The sequence below is a fragment of the Rhinoderma darwinii genome, chromosome 2 (genome assembly GCF_050947455.1).
Source record: "Rhinoderma darwinii isolate aRhiDar2 chromosome 2, aRhiDar2.hap1, whole genome shotgun sequence".
Taxonomy (NCBI): Eukaryota; Metazoa; Chordata; class Amphibia; order Anura; family Rhinodermatidae; genus Rhinoderma; species Rhinoderma darwinii.
The window spans coordinates 227,379,370-227,405,144 of record NC_134688.1 but is presented as its reverse complement, the minus strand read 5'-3'; the positions used below and the strand labels follow the sequence as shown (position 1 = coordinate 227,405,144).

The 25,775-nt window shown below is 40.9% G+C and overlaps 1 protein-coding gene and 1 long non-coding RNA gene across 6 annotated transcripts in view; one reads left to right on the top strand and one right to left on the bottom strand.

Moving 5' to 3' along the window:
- Positions 1 to 5,166: 5,166 nt before the first annotated feature.
- Positions 5,167 to 9,251, bottom strand: LOC142740988 (uncharacterized). Of its 2 annotated transcripts, none has more exons than XR_012880950.1 (3): positions 9,167 to 9,251; positions 6,064 to 6,154; positions 5,167 to 5,316 (listed from the first exon to the last, which is right to left on the bottom strand). It is a non-coding gene; the product is annotated as an uncharacterized LOC142740988 (long non-coding RNA). The 2 variants fall into 2 exon arrangements; XR_012880949.1 differs by lacking the exon at positions 9,167 to 9,251 and adding an exon at positions 8,212 to 8,375.
- Positions 9,252 to 10,985: 1,734 nt separating this feature from the next.
- PHKG1 (phosphorylase kinase catalytic subunit gamma 1) overlaps positions 10,986 to 25,775 on the top strand; it is an 85,959-nt gene continuing 71,169 nt past the window's right edge. For 2 of the 4 annotated variants that reach the window (XM_075850395.1, XM_075850392.1), the window contains exon 1: positions 10,986 to 11,326. The gene's annotated coding sequence lies outside the window, so the exon portion shown is untranslated. Of the gene's footprint in view, positions 11,327 to 13,378; positions 13,645 to 15,851; positions 15,989 to 25,775 lie in introns of those variants that run through there. The other 2 variants (XM_075850393.1, XM_075850394.1) reach the window with 2 other exon arrangements.

Below are 25,775 nucleotides of genomic sequence, written 5' to 3'. Positions count from 1 at the left end.
CAATAAATAATATAATATTTTGATACCTCAGGTCGTTACGGTCGTGGCGATACCAAATACATATGGTTTATTATTATTTTTCAATAATAAAGGACTTGATAAGAGTAAAAGGGGGATTGTGTTTTATTTGATTACTTGAAACTTTTATTGTTTTCAAACTTATTTTTTTCACTTTTTTTTTACACTTTTTTTATACTTTTTTTACACTTTTCTTCAAGTCCTACTAGGGGACTTGAAGGTCCAACGGTCAGATTTTTTTTTTTTCTAATACATTGCACTACCTATGTAGTGCAATGTATTAGATCTGTCAGTCATTCACTGACAGCAAGCCGATTAGGCTTCGCCTCCCGGCGGGGCCTAAATCGGCTTCCGTAATGGCAGAGCAGGAGACCATTGTGTCTCCTGTTGCCATAACAGCAGTCGCCAGTCACGATTGCCTCTCAGGGCTGGCGATCTGCTAGTAACCTCTACGATGCAGCAATCTCTTTCGATTGCTGCATCGAAGGGGTTAATGGCAGGGATCGGAGCTAGCTCCGGTTCCTGCCGTTACAGGTGGATGTCAGCTGTACAGTACAGCTGACTTCCACCGCTGATGACGCCGGATCAGCTCCTGACCCGGCGCCATCTTGCCGGCAGCTACGGAAGCCGATCAGGCTCCGCCGCCGGGCGGATCTTGACCGGCTTCGGTGCTAGGCAGACCGGGAGGCCAGTATTAGGCCTCCGGTTGCCATTGCAGCCACCGGAACCCTGGCAATTTCATTGCTGGGGCTCCGATGAGCTGCAAACACCTTAAGTGCAGCGATCGCGTTTGAGCGCTGCACTTAAGGGGTTAATGGCGGGGATCGAAGCTAATTTCGGCCCCCGCCGTTACAGTCGGATGTCAGCTGTAAGATACAGCTGACATCCGACGATGATGGCACCGACTCAGCTTCTCAGCCGGTGCCAAACATTTGACATAAATGTACGGCATTTTGCGGGAAGTCAATGCTTTCCATGACGTACATTTACGTCAAATGTCGGGAAGGGGTTAAAGAGGCTCTGTCACCACATTATAAGTGTCCTATATCCTACATAATGTGATCGGCGCTGTAATGTAGATTACTGCAGTGTTTTTTATTTAGAAAAACGATAAATTTTGACCAAGTTATGACCTATTTTATATTTATGCTAATGGCTTTTAATACACAACTGGGCGTGTTTAGACATCGCTTCCAGCCAGGACGCGATGTCTATTCACAATCCCGACACTTCGGTAACGTTTGTGTGGGACTTAAAGCACAGCACATCGAGATCACGCTGTGCTGTCATTTACAGCGTGATCTCGCGAGATCGTGCTGTGTGAGTAAGTCACGCACAAACGTTACCGAAGTGTCAGGATTGTGAATAGACATCACGTCCTGGCTGGAAGCAGTGTCTATTCACTCTCAAGACACTTCAGGAAAGTTAATGTGTGAGTAAGTGACAGCACATCGTGATCTCGCGCGATCACGATGTCTGAGTACATGAATGGAGAGAAGTGTATGACGCTGATTGGTCAGCGTCATACACTTCTCTTTACAACGCTCACTTGGTCAAAAAGTAAAAACACGCCCAGTTGTCTATTAAGAAAGTAATTCGCATAAATCTAAAATAGGTCATAACTCCGTCAAAATTGATTTATAGTTTTTCTAAATAAAAACCACTGCTGTAATCTACATTAGAGCGCCGATCACATTATGTAAGAGATAGGGCACTTATAATTTGGTGACAGAGACTCTTTAATAGCATGGGATCTAAATTGGATTCTAGAAATCGCATTGAGTATTATGCTTTATGCTGTGATGTTTTGTTCAAATAAAATGGCACAAAAGGCGTGTGTGAAGATTAGACTCCCTACACACGGGATGCAAATGCTGTGGACTTTCCATGTGGATTTGCTCATGGAAAATGTGCAGCAGGTTAGGCTGGGTTCACACAATCTATTTTCAGGCGTAAACGAGCGTATTATGCCTCGTTTTACGCCTGAAAATACGGCTCCAATACGTCGGCAAACATCTGCCCATTCATTTGAATGGGTTTGCCGACGTACTGGGCCGACGACTTGTAATTTACGCGTCGTCGTTTCACAGCTGTCAAACGACGACACGTAAAATGACTGCTTCGTCAAAGAAGTGCAGGACACTTCTTTGGATGTAATTTGAGCCGTTTTTCATTGAATTCAATGAAGAACAGCTCTAAATTATGGCCGTCAATGACGCCTCGCAAAATGCGAGGACGAGCAATTACGTCTGAAATTACGGAGCTCTTTTATCCTGAAAACAGCTCCGTAATTTAAGACGTAAATGCAGTTTACGTGTGCACATACCCTTATAGTACCAGCCATGTGGATCAGATTTGAACAAACCTCATCCACATGCTGCTGAACATTTTCCGAACAGAAATCTGAGCATGCTGCAAAGTTTTAAATCTTCATCATGCGCATTCTGTTACTGGCTCACTGCAAATTTTACCCTTTTCAATGTAAAAGGGGTGAAATCCGCACATAGCACATGAGGATTTTGTTGCTAACAAATCCACCATGCGTGTGGGTACCTTTTTAAACTTTTTGTTTTATTGTTAGGGTAGTGAACAATAGCTAGGTTAGACATTTAGTTTTTGGTTATCCGGGAACCAAAAATTGCTTGGGATTTAAATTTGTTTGTGAAAAGTAGTTACTTGTGTACTTTAATTTTTACTTGTGTACTGAATTGTGCAGTTCAAACCCAGTGAAGTGGTGCCGGAAGTCCTGTAGTTTTCCTAATATTGATGACGTGCCGACAGCCCAACGCGACTTGCATCCTGTGCCGTTTGTGTCAGCGTGTTATCAAGCGCATGACCGCAAGGGGCTGGCACATTGCCTATCGCTGGAGTCCCTTAGAAGAGCATCAGCTAGCGCTCTGCCCGGCGTCTCCAGCACTGCTCCCCGAAGTCACTGTCCATATATCCTGGGGTCCTCAATATTAGGGACACGACTGAACTTCCGACACTACTTCACCAAGTTTGAATTGCACGATTTAGTACAGAATTAAAAATGAAAGTACAATAGTAAGTGACTTCTTTTCACCCAAAAATATAAATCCAGAGAAATTTTTAGTCTCCGCATAACCCCTTTAAGTGGGGAGAAACTGTCAGCCCCAGGCTCCCTTCCCACCGTCAAAATGTAATAATGCCTTCTTTTTAGAGGATACTTAATTCATCCAGCAGGTGGCAGCATTACATGCTCATTGAGGTAATTCTATAAGGGTGGGGGGAGCATGTAGATATGGGGCAATAGGTTGCACTTTGTATGTGGGGCTTATAGCTGCACTTGGGGACACCTGTAACTGACCATGTATGTTAGAGCTTTGTGGTTATGACTGACTGACTATCGCTGTATGAGGTGCTGTGACTTTATTTGCATTCTGCACACTCTTCATTCTGATACTGTTGGAAGGATAGCAAAAGAACCTCATAAGGGAAGACAGAAAAATTTGCCCCAGTGTGCTGCAGTCTTTTTTTTTTTTTTTTTTTTTTTTTTTTTTTAAGCCATTTCCATAACTCCTTATGCTGGGCTGTCAAAAAAAAGAAACGCTGTGTTGTGTCAACGTAAATGTAAGGGTATGTGCACACGACAACGCCAAATACGTCTGAAATTCCGGAGCTGTTTTCAGGAGAAAACAGCTCCTGAATTTCATACGTTTTTACAAGTGCACGTGTTTTTCGCTGCGTCTTTTACGGACGTAATTGGAGTCAATGAAAAATGGCTCCAATTACGTCCCAAGAAGTGTCCTGCACTTCTTCGCCGCAGCATAATTTTACGTGCCGTCTTTTGACAGCGACGTGTAAAATTACAGCTCGTCTGCACAGAACATCGTAAGACCCATTGCAAGCAATGGGCAGATGTTTGCCGTGTTTTCAGGCGTAATTCGGGGCGTAAAATGCCCCCATTACGTCTGCAAAGAGGTCGTGTGCACATACCCTTATGCTGATGGAGTCAAGGTCTGCATCTGAGGCCCTAATGTGGTGGTTCACCACCACTGCCATAGATGTAACAGTATCGATAAATACTGATTGTTCCTGCGTCCACATTTTACCTAGTTGATGGTGATAAATGCTTCAGTGGTTGTGTTTAGTTCACTATCATCTGAGAAAATGCATAGGGGCCTTAGCCATAAACAGTATTTTCCACATTACTGAAAATATTCCGTAAAAATAATAGACTTGGATTTTATTCTCTAAGAGCATCTGTTGCCCATACTGAAAAAATAATAATAAATGAACAATCCCTACCAACCAGAGTAGGAAGAGGAGAGGAATGCCAAAAGTACCTTAATGCAAGCTTATAAAGAAAACTCGATCACAAAACCCAGTAACTGCGATCAAAAAAGGCAGCGGAAAGAGAACGCTCAGTATAAATGAAGGGGCTCCTACCCCTGCTCCATGTGGGAGAATGGAAAGGAAGTGGCACAGGACCTGTATGAATGGACACTCCGCTCATCACCCAGAAGAAAGGCGCAGGAGTGCAGCAAGTCACATCAGTCACAGGCACTAACCTACAATGGAGGGAGAAACAGCCTGAAATCTCCCAGTATCGCACCAGAAGCAGAGGTAGGAGGGAGAAGAAATTAAATAAGTAAAATAAAGTAGAAAACACTAAAAAGGGGATATAAAACTCCTGAACAGCAACTGTTCAAAGGACAGAAAAAACGGTAAAAGGCACTAGCATAGCTTTTTATAGCGTAGGGGGGTTTATCTACTTAATAGTTTATTTAATTAAAGTGATGCTTAGTTTCTGATTGGCTTTCCTCGGAAAACCGAGCGAGTGGAGTACACGCAGACTTTCTATTGAGCCCGCACACTGCTCTGAGGAAAGCCGAGCAGAAACGAAGCGGCACAGTGCTCGCTCGAGCGCTTCTGCCATTTCATATTAGCGATTGGTAGGGGTCCGAGCACACAGACCACCACCGATCAAAACTTCTGACATATCCCTAAGACTTGTCAAAAGTTTTTTTTAAAGTTTAGTTACACTTGAAAAATTCCACCTGTCCTACCATGTTGCAGGGTCAGAAATACCTCCTTATTACACATTATTGTGCTGTTGGTAGGAATGAGTAAACGTCTATTCATTTATTTATATTTACAATTACCACATTTATTATTCAGTTCACGCCTGATGTTGGAGAAAAAGTTGCACCAAATTTGTGGTGATCATTGTGCGCAGCCTATAATAGCGATCACCACTCGCTGCACAGTGGGCTTGGCTCTCCTGTGCTCTCTGCCTCTCCTCAGTTGTGGCTCTGTGAGAGGAGGGACGGTGTCCTGTAGAGAAAGCAGAAAACTGTTAGAAAGTTACAATATAACACAACACATTACATTTTAGTTTAGTCCCCCATTTTTTTTTTTCGGCTTATATTAGGGTGTGTTCACTTCAGCGTCACCTTTCCGGGAACACCCATGAACGGAAAGCCAAACGGAAACCATCTCTTCCGTTTGCATTACCATTGATTTCAATGTTAATGCTTCCATTGCAATTGGTTTCCATTTGTTTCCATTCCGCAAGGTTTCAGGTTTTTTTTTAGTGGAAACAATAGCGTAGTCGAATATGCTATTGTTTCTGTGAAAAAAAAATAACCGCAACGGAAGCATTACCATTGAAAACGATGGTGATGCAAACAGAAGCTATGGTTTCCGTTTGTCTTTCGCTGATGGAAAGGTCTAATGGAACCCATGATTGGAAGGGTGACGCTGATGTGAACAGGCCCCAAGTTAGTGTTAGGGGTTGGAGTTAGGGTTAGATTTTTATTACCCTAATAGCTGACCCATATTCTTCGGACATCCCATAACTCTTTGTTCTTTCATAAAAATAAAAAAAAGATATAATATTTTTATTTTTTTTACACCGTTATAGTTTTAGCATATGTATTATAGTGGAGCATAAACTATAGTGCAGAGCAAGCTTACGCTATTTTGTGCCCTAATTCATGCAGTGACACAGAAATTGCGTCAGAAGCGGAAATATGCAGTGATGATACAAGTACTGCTTCTGGCGCTTCTGTCACAACTCACCATAACTCTAAGGAGGATGCTGCTGTAGTCGAAGTCACAGGCGCACATGCAGGAACCGGAAATCATATAGTACTGTCAATTTTTTGGGTTCCTGCAGCAAACATATCCAATAAAGTATTTATGCACGATTTATGGCAACACCGGGTATAAACATTTACATCACAAATTTTGTCCCACATTATTTTTTTCACAGATGAGCTTTTGCAATTAATTGCGAACCAGACAAAGCTCTATGCGTGGCAGTATTTGATGCAAGGGTCTGGGTTCCTAGAAATGTCCGTAAACAAAAAAAAATGTTTAGGGTTCAATTTGATTATGGGCACTGTAAAGAAAACGTCCACCCATACTTATTGGGCACCAGGTTCTACTCATGCAACCCCAGTTCTTCAATAATGTCCTGTAGTAGGTACGAGGCATTAATGCGTTTTAACAACAATTTAGAGAGCTTGCTGAGAAGCGATCACCTTCACAAACTGAGGCCACTTATTAGTGCCCTAAAAGACGTGTTTCTAAAAACCTACACCACAGCGCCTCTGCAAAGATACAATGGTGCAAATAAAACAGCATCGGAAACAGTCATCCTTAGGCCAAATTGGACACCTTTAGGCCGGATTCACACGAGCATGTGCGTTTCGCCCACGCCAAAAAAAGCGGTGTTTTGCGCGCGGAAAAGTACTTAACAGCTCGGTGTGTCATCACCATATGATGTGCGGCTGCGTGATTTTCGCGCAGCCGCCATCATTATGACACTGTATGTTTGTAAACAGAAAAGCACGTGGTGCTTTTCTGTTTTCAATCATACTTTTTACTGCAGTTGCGCGAATCACGCATGTCCCACGGAAGTGCTTCTGTGTGGTGCGCGTGATTTTCACGCACCCATTGACTTCAATGGGTGCGTGATGCGCGAAAAACACACAAATATAGGACATGTCGTGAGTTTTACGCAGCGGACTCACGCTGCGCAAAAATCACTGACTGTCTGCACGGCCCCATTGACTAACATAGGTCCGTGCGACGGACGTATATCACTTTCGTGTAAATAAGCCCTTAGTTCGAGTCCATGCCTAGTAAAATAAAATATTTGCTATCCATGCAATCAGAACAAATACAGAAATAAATCTAGAAGCATGCAAAAGCAAAAACATTATTTATTTAAAAACTTTTACACAACAGATTGAAGTAAACTGATTTTTTTCCCCACATTTTTGTTAGATTTTGAAAAAAAAAGAAAAGCTATATTATATATCACCAAAAGAAAGCCCTGTCTCTGCTAAAAAACAAAACAAAAACAACAATATCAAATTCATAGGGATACATATAATTCCTACAACGTTATAACCTATTAAAATAAAGACATAGCAAAATTGCTAATTTGCGCGCCCCCAATGCTGCTATGTAAAAATTCTAATAGCATTATGAGGATTCCAAACAACGTGTACAAGCAGCGATTTGTCATGGTAGCCCCCTTACAGTACATCCCGCCGTGAATCCTCACTGTTTTAGCTGCTGTCTACCTCATCTCTGCTCCCAAGTGCCGTGTGTCTGAACTGATTACTGCTCCGAAGCCCTGTGCCGAGTGCACAGGGGAAGAGCTCCAGGCCTACTGCGCGTGCCCGGGAGCAGCCACATTGAAAAGATAAGCAACTACAGCGTGCTCCCGACACTCCGGCATGCTTTACCGAGACTGTCAGTGGGAGAACTGCGCAGGTTCGGCAGCGGCTGCTAAACGGCGGTGGTGGACGGAACCATAGCAATGACCACCTAAACAAATCCCAAGGCATGGGGTGGACACAATCAGATATCTCGAAAACGCTGCACTAGAGAAAATGAAAGGTATTTACAAAGATTAATATATTTAAGATAGGGAACTGTTGGGGATTTAAATATAAGTTGGGACTAACCCTTAAAGACTCAGAATGAATGCACGGGGAAGGGGTTAAAAAAAGGTGGAAACAAGTGCTGCAAATGTATGGCTGATCATTACCGACATAAAACTAAATTTAAATAGTCAGACAATTCCAAATGAACCAGATTTATTAAATGACTTAATAATTTAGAAGCAGTTCGCGCAAACTACCCTCTACAATTACATTGGTGCAAAATGCCCCATTATTAATAAAATTGGGCGTCTGTGTTTCAATTCCTTACCAAGTCAAGATACTTTTCAATATAAACAGGCTAAATGTAGTATTACTCAGCACCCACATAATTGAACGGGTGATCGTGCTCTTTGCAGCCACTCACCACTCTGGATCATAAAGAGGGTGCGGAGTGTGGAACCTGCATTGCGAAGCCACAGCAGTAGTAGTGGGTGTAGTTCTCCCCTCTATTTTGGTTTAGTCCTTCTAGCAGTTCTGATTCTCACATGCACATTCCTCCCCTACAAATCTGTAACCTTTGGTTTATTCCTCGGTGTGACCAGTATTTCCATTAGTACACAGGTGAGAGTGAGAAGGGATAACCAGGGTAAATAAGAACAGGTTTATGACCTGCCATTGTTGTGTCAAATAAACACGTTTGGACAGGGTGTGTTTTTGGAAAAAGCGATTATTGAAATAGAATATGCATCTATGATCTCTATTTGCCCTAGTCATATATAATTATATATGCAAACTGTAAGGGTGTATTCTCACATGACAAATGGTACCTGCAAAACTGCACACGTTTTACAGCAAATTACCATAATTTTACATGTTATTCTGTACAGGCAATATGGATAAAAACGGCATTGCAATGCCGCATCTAATTTTGCCATTCTGGACGTGAGAATTCTCCCTAAATGTGTGTCTGCCCAGTAGCAGGCTATTGAGTGACAACAGTTTGTTGTTAGGTTCACATTTGCAGTCTCCGTTTGCTAAGGGGAATGTAGGCAACCAAGAGGAATTTCACATTTCCCGGCTGTTTGGCTGTTTTTAAGTTTGGTCCTGCATCAGGCTCGAATCAATTTTATATAATGATCTAATAGGGAACTAATGATTATGCAATACTCTAATATTCTTACAGTAATATTTAATGTGAATAAATGTAGATTACGTTTTATTAAATGTTTGAGGGTGTTCCATTCTTTTTCTCGTTAACACCACAGAAACAACAAATACATTACCCTCTGTGCAGCCTCTGTGGCAGGGTTACCACTAGAGATGAGAGAATCGATTCTACACGAATGGAATTTGTTACAAATTTCCCAAAAGTTTCGGATTTTAAAAAATCTTAAACTTTTGGTTTAGTTCGAAATAGAAGCTGCCATTTTTCAGATCAGAAGAAGACAAGAAGATATAGAAGAAGGATCATATGACATCGGGCGGTGGCCCAGGAGGTTTACCCATAATGCCTTGCAGGCAGCCCTCCCTCTAGCCCAGCCAATCATGAGGGTTATAGGATGTGAGTCACTGATGACTGAGATGAGGAGGATAGTCATAGGAGTCATAACAACTATAAACAGTCTCATGCTTCTTTGTCTATGGACAAGGAGAAAAAAAATACCCGGCGCACATCGTGCATCATCTCTTGTTTAAAGTGACAAAGGGTCGGGGGTAAGCGGTTGTTCTTACCTTGTGGTGTACACCCAGAAGTGCCTGTATGGTCTCAAAGAACTACAGCTGGTAAATCCGTGCAGGGGCTGTCAGGGCTCCCTCAGTAGATCGAGATTAATGGATAAAAAAAGGAGGATAAAATTCTATAATATGTTTCTTTGCCTGATGAAGAGATCGGTCCCATCTCGTAATATGTTTCTTTGCCTGATGAAGAGATCGGTCCCATCTCGTAATATGTTTCTTTGCCTGATGAAGAGATCGATCCTATCTCGTAACGCATAGCATTCTTATCCATTAAACATATATCTTATTTAAACTTCTTGCCTTGGATTGAATCCTTCAATTCCACAATATTTGGACAGCGCTGGAGAATTTTATCCTACTTTTTTTCTCCATTTATCATGCTTCTTTGTGGGGGAGAGGAGAGACACGACTTCAGACAGAGTTAGAGATTGAGAATAGAGATAGTAAAACATAGAATACAGATAGATAGTGGATTAGTGTCAGTAAGTGTATTTCATAGTGAGAAAAATAGAATATATAGTTAGATTTATAATAATTTTATAGAGATATTTTAGAGACATTCAGTGTCAGTGTGTTAGTTATGACATTGCTGGGAGTGAGTGCTGGTGCAGCTATACATTGCTTACATTACTTTGTGAAACTCCAATCTTCATCACATCATTTACAAATCTTCAATAATATTAATCCTGATGCTGATAGCATGCTACTGCCTTCTGAAACACGTCGTGGACATGCCATCACCCATTGTTTTGCATATATCTACTAGTGGCACCAAAAATTGCTGTATTGTTCTGCTTCAAGTATTTAAACAGCAGCAGCACAATTACATTTCAGTCTATTGTCCAAGTGACAATTTTTTCCAATAAATACATTTAAATTTAAATCTTGCTGCATATAGCATGCCGCTGTCTCCTGATACAGACGTCACAGATGTGATGTCACTCATTGTTTTGCATAGATCTAATTTCTGATAATAGTGGCACCCAAAATTGACGTGTTATTCTGCATCAAGCTGCACAGTCTTCCTTCATGACTACACGACTCTTCGTCGTGTGATCGGCCCCGATGTACTCTATGTATTAGCAGTAGCAGTTGTACAGCGATTACATAGAGTAGAGCGGGGCTGGTCACATGACGACGAGTCATGAAGGAAGACTGTGCCACTAGACTTCTGGTCCCCCGCCAGGGCCATAAAAATGTAAATCAGCGCGACGGGGGACCGCAATGTATTATTGCAGTGTACTCACATATTGCAGTGAGTACACTACTAATACTTTTCGGTTCCCAGATAGCCCCTTTAATAAGTAGCAGAGATTCTTTTATTTTATAGTCTGGCAATGCCTGCAATGCAGCAGCTATGATAGAGCCTATAAAACTGAAGGGAGCTGTGTTGTATCACGGATTGTATACTAGTTTGGATTGTTATTCACCTTAGCCTAGGTCACACATGTTGATCTGACTATATAACAGGGACATAGGCGGTTCAGCAGCAGCACATGCTGAGGTTTGGGAGTGCTGGGCTTATTCCAGGGTGAATAGCAATGTATTTTTGGCAAGCCACTTGCTTAAATCTGCTGTGTACAGAACACAAGCTCAGAGTATCATCAGCTCCGTCAGCGTATGTGCGTGCTGGATCCTGGCTGTTTGCTGCTAGTGTACATGGGAACATTCTCAGAGGAACACTGGAGGGCCCCACTTCAGTAAAGGTAAGAGGATTTATAGGAAAACATACAGGAAGCTGCTGCTCTGGTTTCCCTAGAAGAAAAGGATTTAGTCAGAGCCAGTTTTCTATGTGCCTATGAGCCAGTCATTCTGTTCCCTTTCTCCCATGAGACAGATTGTATTTGCAATTGTTATCTCCAGCAGCTTTCCTTTTATTTTGTTTACGTTGATAAATAACCTCAGTAGTGTCTTATTATTTTTCCATTCCAAACAAAATGTCAGCATTGTATTTGCTACAATTATATTAATTTGATTGTGTCGTTTTGTATTCAGTTTATAGTACTAAAAATAGGACATAGTGAATAGCCTTACCTCTAAGTTGGCTGTCGTAATTTAGATTAAGAGCTCATGAAAATGGTCGTTTTATGACTGTCTAACCTCCAAGTGGAACAACGTTGTAATATGGCACCCATAGCAGTCTATAGGGCATAATATACCTCCATAAGCCTTAGATTTCATACAGAGGCGTACGACACCGGATTATGACGATTTTATCCTCTACAAGCAATGCTGCGGTGAGTTAGCAGTTACTTTTTACACTCATGCTCCTCTGCCCTGCTCTGTGTTAGATCACATCTTAGCAGTCAGGTCGTCTCAGAGCCACAAAACAGGTAGCAGTGTATAGGTGGTCTAGGATCAAAATCTACTCACCTCTGCTCTGAGATCTATCTGTAGATTGTGATCTACTCTTAACCACTACTTTACCTTTAGTCAACCTACACAAATATATTAGAAGGCAAGGTGCTTAAATAGCAGTTCCCTAATTCTAGTATTATTATCAAAACTACTGGCTGCGTGGTTTTAACAATACACGTGCAGGGCTGTAGTAGATTTAATTTCTGAACCATTGTAGATTGCATTAAGGGTTTTATTTATGCATTCTTAATCCGTGGATGCTCTCTATTAAAACAAAAGGAAATCTGCCTTAGGGTATGTTCACATGGGGCGGGTACTCTGCGTAAAAGTACCAGCGTATCCATCCTAGAGCCCACAGGGAACTCCGGACGAAAAACTACACAAATTTGCCGTTTTTCGGGCGGAATCCCCACAGCGGAAAAATGTGATGATAAAAAAATGAAAAAAAAAATGCTTATCCCCAGGGCAGTTGTCATAGCGACGAGTCCCTCTGTTCTTCCTGCAATCTGGCCTCCTAGGATGAGGCTGCGGTACATGTGACCAAAGCAGCCTGTGATTGGCTGCAGCCGTCACATGGACTGAAACATCATCCCGGGAGGGTGGGCTGTACGGAGAATAGAGGGACATGTCGCTATAACAACGCCCAGGAGGAAAGTATTGGCTTTTTTTTTATTACAAAAGAAGAAAGAGTTTATTTTCTGATTTGCATTTATTTGGAGTGTAATCACAGCTTTTCCGTCCCAAAAATTGCAACATTTGCTATTTGTTGCAGGTTTTACCGCCTCATTGAAATTAATGAGAAAAAAATCGCAACAAAAGAGCAGCTATTCCGCAGCATAAATTGACATGCTGAGGATTAAAAACCACACCTCAGGTCAATTTATGAACGGTTTCTCTGCGGATGTTTTCCGCACCGTGTGAAATCTCATACACTCTACTGCTATTATAATACACTGCGGATTTTCCCCCAATAAAATCCATTGCAGAAAATCCGCAGCTAATCCGCCACATGTGGACATATACTTAAGGAAATTAGTCATTATGCAGATTACTTTGCAAAGTGTGCTCAATTCAATAAATATTATTAAACCCATGGCAACCAATTAGATTTCACCTCTTATTTTTCATAGGCCTTTTGAAAAATTAAAGCAGAGACCTGATTGGTTGTTCCTTTTGCAGAATCCTTTATTGACATATAGGTTAAAGGGAATCTGCCATGATGATAGGTGCCATGGATGCGGTCAAACATAATTTAAAGGGATGTCCGCTTTGGGTAATACATACTTATTAGAAGGGTCCCTTAGCAATAACCAGTTTATAAAGTTCCCCCCTGCTAGGCCCCCAGTAATCAGCTGTTATCTTTGGAGAAACCTGGCAGTAAGTGTTCAATTTCTCTACAGCACCACCACAGATGTAATTAACCCCTTCACCCATCGTTACAACATGAATGGCGCAGGAAGGGTCCTCCTCCCGCATCCCAACATACATGTACGTTATCGTGCGGTGCAAAGAAGCTGTGCCAGCGCGATTACCCACTGGAGCATGACTATGATTGACAGGTGCCCTCCAGTACTAATGATCCTGGTCCTGACAAAGAGAGGGGGCTCTATTTGTCATCTCACTGCCAGCCCTGTCCAGTTTAAATCCCAGCTAGGGCATATCTCAGGTATGTCTCTGCATTTTATATCTACAGGTTGTAATGTAGTGTCATATAGACAGTAAATTGTGCGTCGATCTATAAGGGGGGTGTGGGTGAGACCTAATGTGGGGTTGCTATCTATAAGGGAGGAGGGGTGCTGCAATCTACATGGGGGGTGTGGGTTCTATCTGCAAGGGTGTGTGGCACTATCTACATGGGCACTGTGGCACTATATTGTGGGGTGGCACTATGTGGGCACTGTGGCACTATGTCAATATATGTGGGCACTGGCACTATGTCATTATATGTGGGCACTGTGCCACTATGTCACTATATTTGGGCACTGTGCCATTATTTCACTGTATGTGGGCACTGTGCCACTATGTGGGCACTATCTACAGGGACATTGTGGCACTATCTACATGGGCACTGCTGTTTTCAGGGGTATAATACAAAAACCCTGACAAATTAAATCCATCCTTTCTTTTAACGGACATGAAAAACGGACAGACGGACTGGAAATAGATCAGAATTTGGAGACACTGATGCAAAATACACATAAAAACCTGACATTTGATGAGTTTTTAATGGCCATTTTTTTTTTTACTGTCGTGTGAATGAAGCCTAAATGTCTATGATGTCAGGAGTCCCGGTCACATGTACCATGATCAGGCTGGGAAATCCGGCGGACACACGAACCATTTTTTACAGTCCAATCAATGTCGTGTGAGTCCGGCCTTAATGTCATTTATTAAAACCCCATGGTGGGGCCGGTATTGCACAGGGTCTTGTGCAGACCTCAGACACTATAATATAATCTCGCCCCGAAGTACCCACTCAGCGCCAGCATAAAAAAAAAACGGGAAAAAATAAGAAAATCGAGATTCAAATCGAAAATCGCCCAAAGTGGTGAAAAAAAAAAAATCTAGATTTTATTTTTGGCCAAAATCACCCAGCCCTACTTTCTAGTATTGGCCTATTGTTTTATAGAGCTACATTTGACCACTACTATTAGTATTGTTTTTGCTAAGGATGATTGTAAATATTTATGATAAAGTTCATAAGGATTAGCTAGCTTGTTTCCATCCTAACAAAGAATAAGCATTCATTTTCTAACTGTCCTTCATTATGACCTATATTGTTACTCTAAATTACCTACATTGGTACTCTAAATTACCTACATTGGTACTCATAGGACCTATATTGGTACTCTAAATGACCTACATTGGTACTCAAAATGAACTACATTTGTACTCTAAATGACCTACATTGGTACTCTAAATGACCTATATTAGTACTCTAAATGACCTATATTGGTACTCTAAATGACCTATATTGGTACTCTAAATGACCTATATTGGTACTCTAAATGACCTACATTGGTACTCTAAATTACCTATATTAGTTCTCGAAATGACCTACATTGGTACTCTAAATTACCTACATTGGTACTCTAAATTACCTACATTGGTACCCTAAATTACCTATATTGGTACTCTAAATTGCCTATATTGGTACTCTAAATGACCTACATTGGTACTCTAAATGACCTACATTGGTACTCTAAATGACCTATATTGATACTGTAAATGACCTACATTGGTACTGTAAATGACCTACATTGGTACTCTAAATGACCTACATTGGTATTCTAAATGACCTACATTGGTACTCTAAATTGCCTATATTGGTACTCTAAATGACCTACATTGGTACTCTAAATGACCTACATTGGCACTCTAAATGACCTACATTGGCACTCTAAATGACCTACATTGGTACTTTAAATGACCTATATTGGTACTGTAAATGACCTACATTGGTACTGTAAATGACCTACATTGGTACTCTAATTTACCTATATTAGTACTCTAAATGACCTACATTGGTACTCTAAATGACCTACATTGGTATTCTAAATGACCTACATTGGTACTCTAAATGACCTACATTGGTATTCTAAATGACCTACATTGGTACTCTAAATGACCTACATTGGTACTCTAAATGACCTACATTGGTACTCTTTGGGTCCAGTGTATAAGTGTTAATTGGCTTGACAATACAATTTGATTGTGTGGTTCATAGTCATAAAGAAGTGTAATAGAAGAAGCTGTAAGTCTCTTACTGACTAACCGCCTCCTTACCATATTCGACTCTCAAGAACATAAATTATGTAACATCCTTTTAGGAAACTATTTATGTAACATTTAAAACCTCTCTGCATAAACATCTAGCTTAGTCACACATCAAGAGCGGAATATGGAAAAGAGACTTTAGTAAGATCTGTGGGGTTTTTGAAGCATATTGTCACAACCTTCAACAATTCAAGGCAATTCACCAGGAGAACAATTCTGTCATGAATAAAAAGGTAAGAGGATATTCAAAAATACTGACTTTGAAGTCACATACTTCAGGATAGAGCAAAGATGTGGCGTGTAGATATCTTATTACGCTCATTCTTATTTTTAACCTTTTGGGTAAACATGCTGCTGAAAAGACAAACAATTGATGTTCTTCTTGCAATACTTCACATAGCAGGAATGTCTGTCTGGTATTACCACAGCTAATTTATGTTGTGTGGACAAACAATGTAACACTCGCCATACAAATCTTTGTTTCCTAGGAAAATGACTGCTGTTTTGTGGCAGGATTATCAAAATTAACTTGTAACTATTTTCTGCGATTCTCTATCTAAGCTATATAATAGCTTTGACATATTGCAACACTAAAACTTGTTTTGCATTAATTAATTGATAGATACATAATGCCATTCTGAAAAGATAATACCTTCTCACTGTAATGTATTCTATACAGTATGTATGAGATAATGTATTGCGTACATCCTGTATTAGCAACGTACACATTAGGGCATGGATTGATTTAGTATTCAGTATCCTAATCCATGTTTCACTTTGCTGTTGCTGATTTATTAAAGGCCTGTTCACATCAGCACTGGCTTCCGTTTTTTTAACGAAAACTATAGTGCTGCCGACTATCCTATTCTTTCCGTAAAAAAACAAAACGGAAACCTAGCGGAATAGAGGCAAACTGAAACCAACTGAAACAAAAAAAATTGGCTTTCCGTTCATCTTCTCCTCTGACGGAACAGATGAACAAAAATACTAAACGGAAGTCAGTGCTGATGTGAACAGGCTTTTAGCCTCGTTTTGTCAGTTAAAGAGGCTCTGTCACCAGATTATAAGTGTCCTATCTCCTACATAATGTGATTGGCGCTGTAATGTAGATAACAGCAGTGGTTTTTATTTTGAAAAACTTTCATTTTTGAGCAAGTTATGAGCAATTTTAGATTTAGTTTCTTAACCCCTTAAGGACACGGCCAATTTTGGCCTTGAGGACAGAGCAATTTTTTTCGATTTCCCTCTTTGCATCCCGACGCTCATAACTCTTATTTTTTTGTATGACGTAGTTGTATGAGACTTTGTTTTTTGCGGGACGAGTTGTACTTTATGTAGGTACCATTTTTTGGTACAAATACATTATCGTTTAATTTCTATACATTTTTATTTTGGCGAAATTGCAGAAAAAAAGCAGTTCCGCTGCAGTTTTAATATTTTTTGTTTTACACCATACACCGATCATCATAAATAATGTTATACATTTGTTGTACAGGTTGTTACGGTGTAAGGCGATACCAAATATGTCTATATTATTATTTTAAAAAGTTTATTATAAAAAAATGTGTGTTTCTGTGTATTTTTTAACTTTTTATTTATCATTATTTTTTTTTTACATTCATTTAACTTTTTTTTTTAATCCCATAAATGGATTTATCATTTTGATTTTGATTTTCTAACTGCAATGTACTGACATAGATCTATATGCCAGTATATTAGCCTTTGTACTGATTGTACACAGGCAGTTCTTAGGGGATACCTCAGTATGCCCTAACAACAGGAAATATGTTCAGACAGCCCTGGGGTCCTTCAATGGAACCTGGGCTGTCTGGCCATATGATTTTATTTTATTAAAGCGAAAAGAAAAATCTCGACATAATAATATTATATCAAAATATTTTTTTTTTTACTTTATTAAACATCAATAAATACAAAACATACAAAATTAACCCCCTCCCAAGTATATACTATAGACATATAAAAAATAATTAAAAGAAAGTGTACCAGGTTCACAAAATACAGTATCAAAAATAGTTATATATAGAGAATAATTCCTCCCAATAGAGAATCACATCCCAGGTAAGTAATAGCTTATATCATATATATGAGTATCAGACTGACAGATCCCTCCAAACAATAAAGTATAGCAACCATGCTTAAGATAATGGAGACCTAATCAGAAACAAGCTATAGGCAGTTAGAAATAGAACAAAATACCTGTTGAGGACATGATACTGGTGGGATAGGACACCTGGACACCAAGCACGTCTGGCCATATGAGTTGTGGGCTTTGATCGCGTCACAGTTATCTTCTGTGACGCGATCAAAGTGCAGTCCCCCTCCTTGAACGCCGCAATCAGCTTTCATGCGGCGTTCAAAGGGTTAACGGCGGAGAAATGTTTCTCTCCTCTCCGCTGTCAGAGGCGGCTGTCACACGGGACGAGAATGCTCGTCCTAATGCGCGAAGTACCCACCTCTTAGCATTCTCGTCCTGTGTCAGCAACCAGTTAAAGACCAACTGGGCGTGTTTTTACTTTTGACCAAGTGGGTGTTGTAAAGAAGTGTATGAGGATGACCAATCAGTGACCAATCAGCCTCATACACTTCTCATTGTTCCAGCCCAGCTTCTTTCACTGCACAATCACACTGTAACAATGGGCTGGAACAATGAGAAGTGTATGACACTGATTGGTCACTGATTGGTCAGCCTCATACAATTCTTTACAACGCCCACTTGGGTTAAAGACCAACTGGGCGTGTTTTTACTTTTGACCGTTAGTGACCGGCCCATCGTGTTTCTACGTCGGTCACTAACGGGCCTTATTCCGATGCCATAGACTTTTTACGTCGCGGCATCGGAATAAGTAAACAGAGCAGGGAGCTGTCAAATCTCCCTGCTCTCGGCTGCCAGAGACAGCTGAGGGCTGGGGGCATCCCTGCTCTGCCGGCTGAGATCGATATTAGTATCGATCTCACCCATTTAACCGCTCAGATGCGGTGCACAATAGCGTGCACCGCATCTGAGTTGTTTTGGAGAGAGGGAGGGAGCTCCCTCTCTCCCCCACCGACACCCGGCGATACGATCGCCGAGTGTCTGTGTCTCCAATGGCAGCCGGGGGTCTAATAAAGGCCCCCAGGTCTGCCTGGAGTGAATGCCTGCTAGATCATGCCGCAGGCATGACCTAGCAGATGCCTGCCCGTGTTAAACGGACAGGCAGTAATACGCTGCAATACAAAAGTATTGCAGTGTATTATAATAGCGATTGCAGAATCGCATATTATAGTCCCCTAGTGGGACTAGTAAAAAAGTGAAAAAAAAGTTTAATAAAGTTAATTTAAAAAAAAATGTGAAAAAAAAATGAAAAACCCAGCTTTTCCCCTTACAAAATGCTTTACTATTAAAAAAACTAAATAAATTTAAAAAGTTACACATATTTGGTATCGCCGCATCCATAACGACCCCGACTATAAATCTATTACATTATTTAACCCGCACTGTGAACGCCGTAAAAAATGTAATAAAAAACGTTAAAAAAATGTGATTAAAAAGTGATCAAAAAGTCGCATCTACTCCAAAATGGTACCAATAAAAACAGCAAGTCTTCCCGCAAAAAAAAAGCCCTCATACAACCGCATCGGCGAAAAAATAAAAACGTTACGGCTCTTCAAATATGGAGACACAAAAACAAATAATTTTGAAAAAAAAGCGTTTTTACTGTGTAAAAGTAGTAAAACATACAAAAACTCTACAAATTTGGTATCGTTGCAATCGTAACAACCCGCTGAATAAAGTTATTGTATTATTTATATCACACGGTAAACGGCGTAGATTTAAGACGCGAAAAAAAGTGGCGAAATTTCAGGTTTTTTTCTATTTCCCCCAAATAAAAGTTAATAAATAATGTCCCCCAAAATGGTGCTATTAAAAAATACAACTTGTCCCGCAAAAAACAAGACCTTATACAGCTATGTCGACGCAAAAATAAAAACGTTATAGCTCTTGGAATGCGACGATGGAAAAACGTAAAAAATGGCTTGGTCATTAAGGTCTAAAATAGGCTGGTCATTAAGGGGTTAAGAAACAATCTAAAATTGCTCATAACTTGCTAAAAAATTATCGTTTTTCAAAAATAAAAACCACTGCTGTTATCTACATTACAGCGCCGATCACATTATGTAGGAATTAGGGCACTTATAATCTGGTGACAGAGCTTCTTTAAAGGGGTTTATGTTATCCAATGTATGTTTAAGATAAATACATGGCACTTAGGGACTGTTCACATCACCGTTCCGGGGTTCCGTCAGAGGTTTCTGTCGGGTGAAACCCGCAACGGAAAGTGAAAGTGAAACCACAGCTTCCGTTTCAGTCACCATTGACATCAATGGTGACGGAAACATCGCTAATGGTTTCCGTTCGTCACCATTCCGGCAGGTTTCCGTTTTAACGACGGAATCAATAGCGGAGTCGACTGCGCTATTGATTCCGTTGGAAAAATGGAAATCTGCAAGAATGGCGATGAACGAAAACCATTAGCGATGTTTTCGTCACCATTGATATCAATGGTGACTAAAACGGAAGCTGTGGTTTCACTTTCTGTTGCGGGGTTCACGCAACGGAAACCTCCGACTGAACCGCGGAATGGAAAGCGGACGGTGATGTGAACAGGCCCTTATACATATTTTTTTCAAGTTCTGCGCCGTTTGCTATATCGGTAAAGCGATGCCCCCTTGTTCGTGGCATGTGACCAGATATGTCTTCACCGATATAGTAAATGACTCAGAACTTAGCAGAACGATGTATTAGTAAGTGGCATATATTAATCTTAAACACACATTGGTTAACATTAGCCCTAAAGTGCCCAATACCTTTAATGGTTCCTGTAAATGCGACTTGTGCATGTATTATGTTATAACACAATAATATACCTGACTAAGAACACTACAATAGCAACAAGGAAGACAAGAACCTGCTAAATAAATAATATAAATAGTTCCTATTTCTTCATGTGATGGGATGTATATTGAACAGCTTGAACCATATTTCACTGCTAATTGTTGCTGAGAAGAGGGTGAAAGTGTTACTGAGTGCCATGGGGGGAGACTTATGCCCTGCTGCACAGTCTAAAATTCCCTATGAATTACATTAATACCTATACTAATCTAGGTCAAAAACACCTATAACTGTCTGGGCATAAAAATTCATGAATATAGTACCTCTCAACATATGTGTAGACATCTGTATATTATACAATAAATGAAAGTACACAATATGTACCATACAAAAATATTTTATTAGATAGAAGTTAAAAATCTATTGGCAATCAAGACCTAAAAATAGGACATACAAATTAAAACAACATGGTGGTCGTCAGGGAATCACAATACACATAGTAATAGTGCAATCATTATTATAAATACAACAAATTGACTGTCCTGTATAAAATCATACACTCAGTAAATTACTGCGTAAAAGTGCAATCCTAGAAAGTCTAATTATCAGAAATAAATTATCAACCATTACCAACCAGTTTGTTGCATATTGTGCCCCTATTTAACAAAAGACCACCACTGAGCCCCGACGCACGTTTCGCCGTCAGCTTAAAAAAACGCTGTCAGCTTTTTCAAGCTGACTGCGAAATGCATTTCGCTTTTAGTTATTGTATACAATACAGATATGTCTACATATATGTTGATGGGTACTATACAATTCCCCATGAAGCCTGCTGACCTGTTATAAAAGAAAGCATCTAGAATAGACTTTTAAGGGAACATGGGTATTTTTATTTTTTTGTTGCAGTTAGAATGGTAGTGCTCATAAGTAAGAGATTGTGGGTGCAAGCTCCCACTTTTCATTGTTTTTTTATTTTTAGATAATATTAAAACGGTACATCTTAAAGGCTATGTACACCTTTGAAAGGCAAAACATTTTTTAATAAAAAGGTGTATCAGTGTGTTTTTGAGTGACCATATCTAGCGCTTTTCACTGAATCCGTCAGTCCTGTGAACCTAACGGCTTCAGTGACAGCTGCTTCTGCGTTTCTGTGACACGCAGGATCCACCTGTAAATGATCACAACTAAGTTTTGAACTTAGATGTAATAGAGTACAGGTGGATCCGGTGTGTCAGAAACACGCAGAAGCAGCTGTCACTGAAGCCGTTAGGTTCACGGGACTGACGGATTCAGTGAAAAGCGCTAGATACAGCAGCTCTGTAAAGAGAATACATAGGAGCTGTATCTAAATAAGTAAAACAAATTTTTAATAAAAAAGTATTTACAAAGTTACACAAAACACACTAATACACCTTTTTCTTAAAACATTTTTTGCCTTTCAAAGGTCTTCATAGCCTTCAAATCCCCTGGAAAATATTTCTAGACAGCTACAGTGATGGTGGTTAGCTTAGAAGTCCAGCCACTCTCTAGTTCAGATGTGGAGTCGTAATTGTGGCCAAAATAGTTCTGTTTTTTAATTAAATGGTACGGTTTGCAACCCATGTTAATGCACCCTAACAGTACCTCGTTTAACATTGAAGATTGCAGAAGACAGCAGAAAGAGATACACTGGTCGCAGTCAGGAGGGTAGGTGATCGTAAATAAGCTGACACAAATGACTAAACAAGATGTAAAAACAGAATTAACCCGGTTATCGTTGTGGAGGGAGTTTTTCGCCACATATAGATTTAAAGGGGCCATATGCAGAAAATGCAACAAAGCTGGACATATTCAGAGAGTCTGTGAGTCTGAGAAGAAAAAAGTACTGTGTCAAAAGAATGGTAAAAACACAGGATGGTCAATAATGTAACAATTATATTAACATAATAAATGAGAAGCATGATGACCAGGATGATGACCGTGTAATAGATATAGCTTGTCTTCAAATCTATAAAGTAAAATATAATATAAAGCAAGCTACTGTGTATGGTTAACCCCCAAGATAAATGGTAGACAGTTATGGATTAAGTAGACCATAGGCTGTGGGCTGTTCCCCAAAATTGGGCCCCCCTTCTCCACCATCGCCCTGCCACACCGTGTCTGTAGTCAACACCACCTTTTTGTGCGAGCATTGACAAATGGGTGTTACGATTCCCCTTGTCAAAGGGCTGTATCCCTACATACTGGCAGTCTCCAACCATCGCTGACAGCATCACACTGTGTAGGGACACATCCTCCTGACAAGGGAAATGGTAACACCCATTTGTCTATTAGTCCTGGCCTACACGGAGACTTTTTGTGGAATACAAGGACTTCCTATAACAGACATGTCAGGAGAGGTGACAAATTTTCTTTAAATCCAGTGACTCACGGGTGATGTCTTCTGATTGGAGTCATTCTCTTTTGTTTTCTTGACCATCTGACAGGAGACCTCTTTGCCCCTCGCTTCTGCTATAGGGTGCTTACCAGTAATCCCAAAACCATGTTCAGAGATAATTTAAAGAATATCCTTGGTCCAGCTAGGTTGTGTAACCTTATTAGTGAAAAAGAAATGAAGTTTATGCTTGTGGAGCATCCACAGATGGCAACATTCTACAATCTCCCTAAAATACATAAGGGGGTGACCCCTCTCAAAGGTCACCCCATTGTATCAGGGATAGACAGTCTAACGCAAAATGTCAGCCTATACCTCGACCAGATTCTCAGGCCATTCGTGGTCTCCCTGCTATCCTATGTGAGGGACACCATGGATGCGCTGAGAAGATTGGAAGGTATACGCTGCGATCGTGACGTCCTTTTGGCCTCCCTGGATGTGGAATCCTTATACAGCTCCATCCCTCACAATCATGGATGTAGAGCTGTAGAATATTTTCTTAATGACAAAGGGATACAATATCAGGCCCACAATGAGCTTGTCATTGATCTGCTCAGGTTCATTCTGGAACACAACTTCTTCTTGTTTGACCAAAAGATTTACCACCAGCTAAGGGGGGTGGCTATGGGTAGCCCATGTGCCCCCACCTTTGCCAATCTTTATCTGGGCTGGTGGGAAAAAGAGGTTGTTTTTAGTGATCTTATGGAGAAATGGTCATCACGTATCCTCCTCTGGATCAGATTTATTGACGATGTCTTGATCCTTTGGACGGGAACTAAGGGTGACTTTGAAGAGTTTGTTAATATATTGAATGCAAATGAGCTTGGACTATTCTTTACGTCAGAAATTCAAGAGACTAAAATCACATTCTTGGATGTCATGATTTCTAAGACTGATTCAGGGATCATCCAAACCAATATGTATCGCAAGAAGACTGCTACGAACAGCCTGTTACGCTGGGAAAGCTGGCACCCTTTGAATCTGAGGCGGGGGATACCCAAGGGACAATACCTTAGGGCGCGTCGAAATTGCTCTACCATTTCTGACTTCAAGGTCTCTGCACGAGATCTTGAAGGTAGGTTTAGACGTAGGGGGTATCCCAAGGATGTCTTAAAGGTGGCGTATCAGAATGCCCTGGGTTGTAATAGAAACAATCTGTTGAACCCAAAACTCAAAAAATTGGAGGAGGAGTCTATTAGGGTCATTGGCACTTTTGACTCAGCAAATAGAGAGGTTAGGGAGGTTCTAAAACGATTCTGGGGCATCCTAAAAGCTGATCCGGATGTGGGGAACCTGGTAGGGCACTCCCCGATGATTACATACAGAAGAGGGCGTAATTTAAGGGATCGACTTCAACCGCAGGCCCAACCAAGCACCTGGCTGAACAGTAATCTGAAAGGTACCTTTAGATGTGGATTGTGTAAAGCCTGTATGTCGATTCTGTGTAGCAAGAATTTCAAGAGCTCAAAAACTGGAGAAACCTTCGAAAATAGGTCTTAAATTAATTGTAAGACGAAGGGGATTGTTTACCTTATCACATGTAGATGTCACCTGCAATATGTGGGTAAAACTGGCAGGGAATTTAGGAGAAGGATCCGTGACCATATAGGGAATGTCAGAAGGAAAGTGGATACCCCGGTGTCACGCCATGTGTGAGCATTTCATAATGGAGATGCGACGGTCCTTGGATTTCAGGGAATTGAATACGTCAGGCCACCGCTGAGAGGTGGGGATTTGGATAAAAAGATTCTGCAGAAGGAGGCCGAATGGATCTTCAGAATGCAGACCATTAACCCCCACGGCCTAAATGAGCAGATCTCATATTCTTGTTTTCTCTAAACCAATATCTCCGAGTGTTTAGTGTTAACATCCTGTCCTTAATAAGCGACCCGTAATTAGCGACCCTGCCACTGTATTTATAGTTTATAGTATTGGTTTGCATTGCTATATAGCGTTATCTCGGAGGCGAGTAAGTAAAGCTAATGCCCTTGCTGGCCTTGTCTTTTGCCGCTTCCCATAGAATACTTGACATACTCCATACTAATTTCCATGTTAGCCAGTAACATTAGTCTATCCCCGTTTATTCGGGATTTGATGCGTCTCTTTTACCTGGGCTTCTGAGATGCGATTTCTAGGTTTCGCCTCAGGGTGAGGCATTGCCTAGGCAACGTGTGTAAACACTAGGAGTTAGTCTCCGTGAGAGACGGCTCCGGGGCAACACTTCTAATCAGAATCCTATTCTGAGATTCTCTGTCAGCAACTGTCATTCTCTTGGTTACAATCCAGTGACTGCTGATCTGTAGATGCTAGGATGTCAGATACCTATCTTTTCTCTGTACATTATTTGTTCTGTATACTACCGGCGTGTATCTATGGAGCCGCGTGTGGTTCCCCACGGTTACTAGGGACGCTTTGTCGTCCAGGCGCTCTCATTGGTCGGCGGTAGGAGGGCTCGCCGCCTCTGGCACGTCAGACCTGTCGTGTTCAATGCGGATTGGCGGCTGGCCGTTGTGACAACTTTGGAGAGGCGGGCTCATAACTTTAAAGGTCCGTCGTTCCTCCGGCGCGTGTGCGGCCATTACATCCGAGTCGTGCACGCGCCAGGAGGCTAAATCAGCACATATACAGTGCTATCCGGCATTTTAATTCAATGTTTCAATAAATCCCTGATGATGTATCACGCTGTTGGTGATACTGAAACGCGTAGGATCAATTG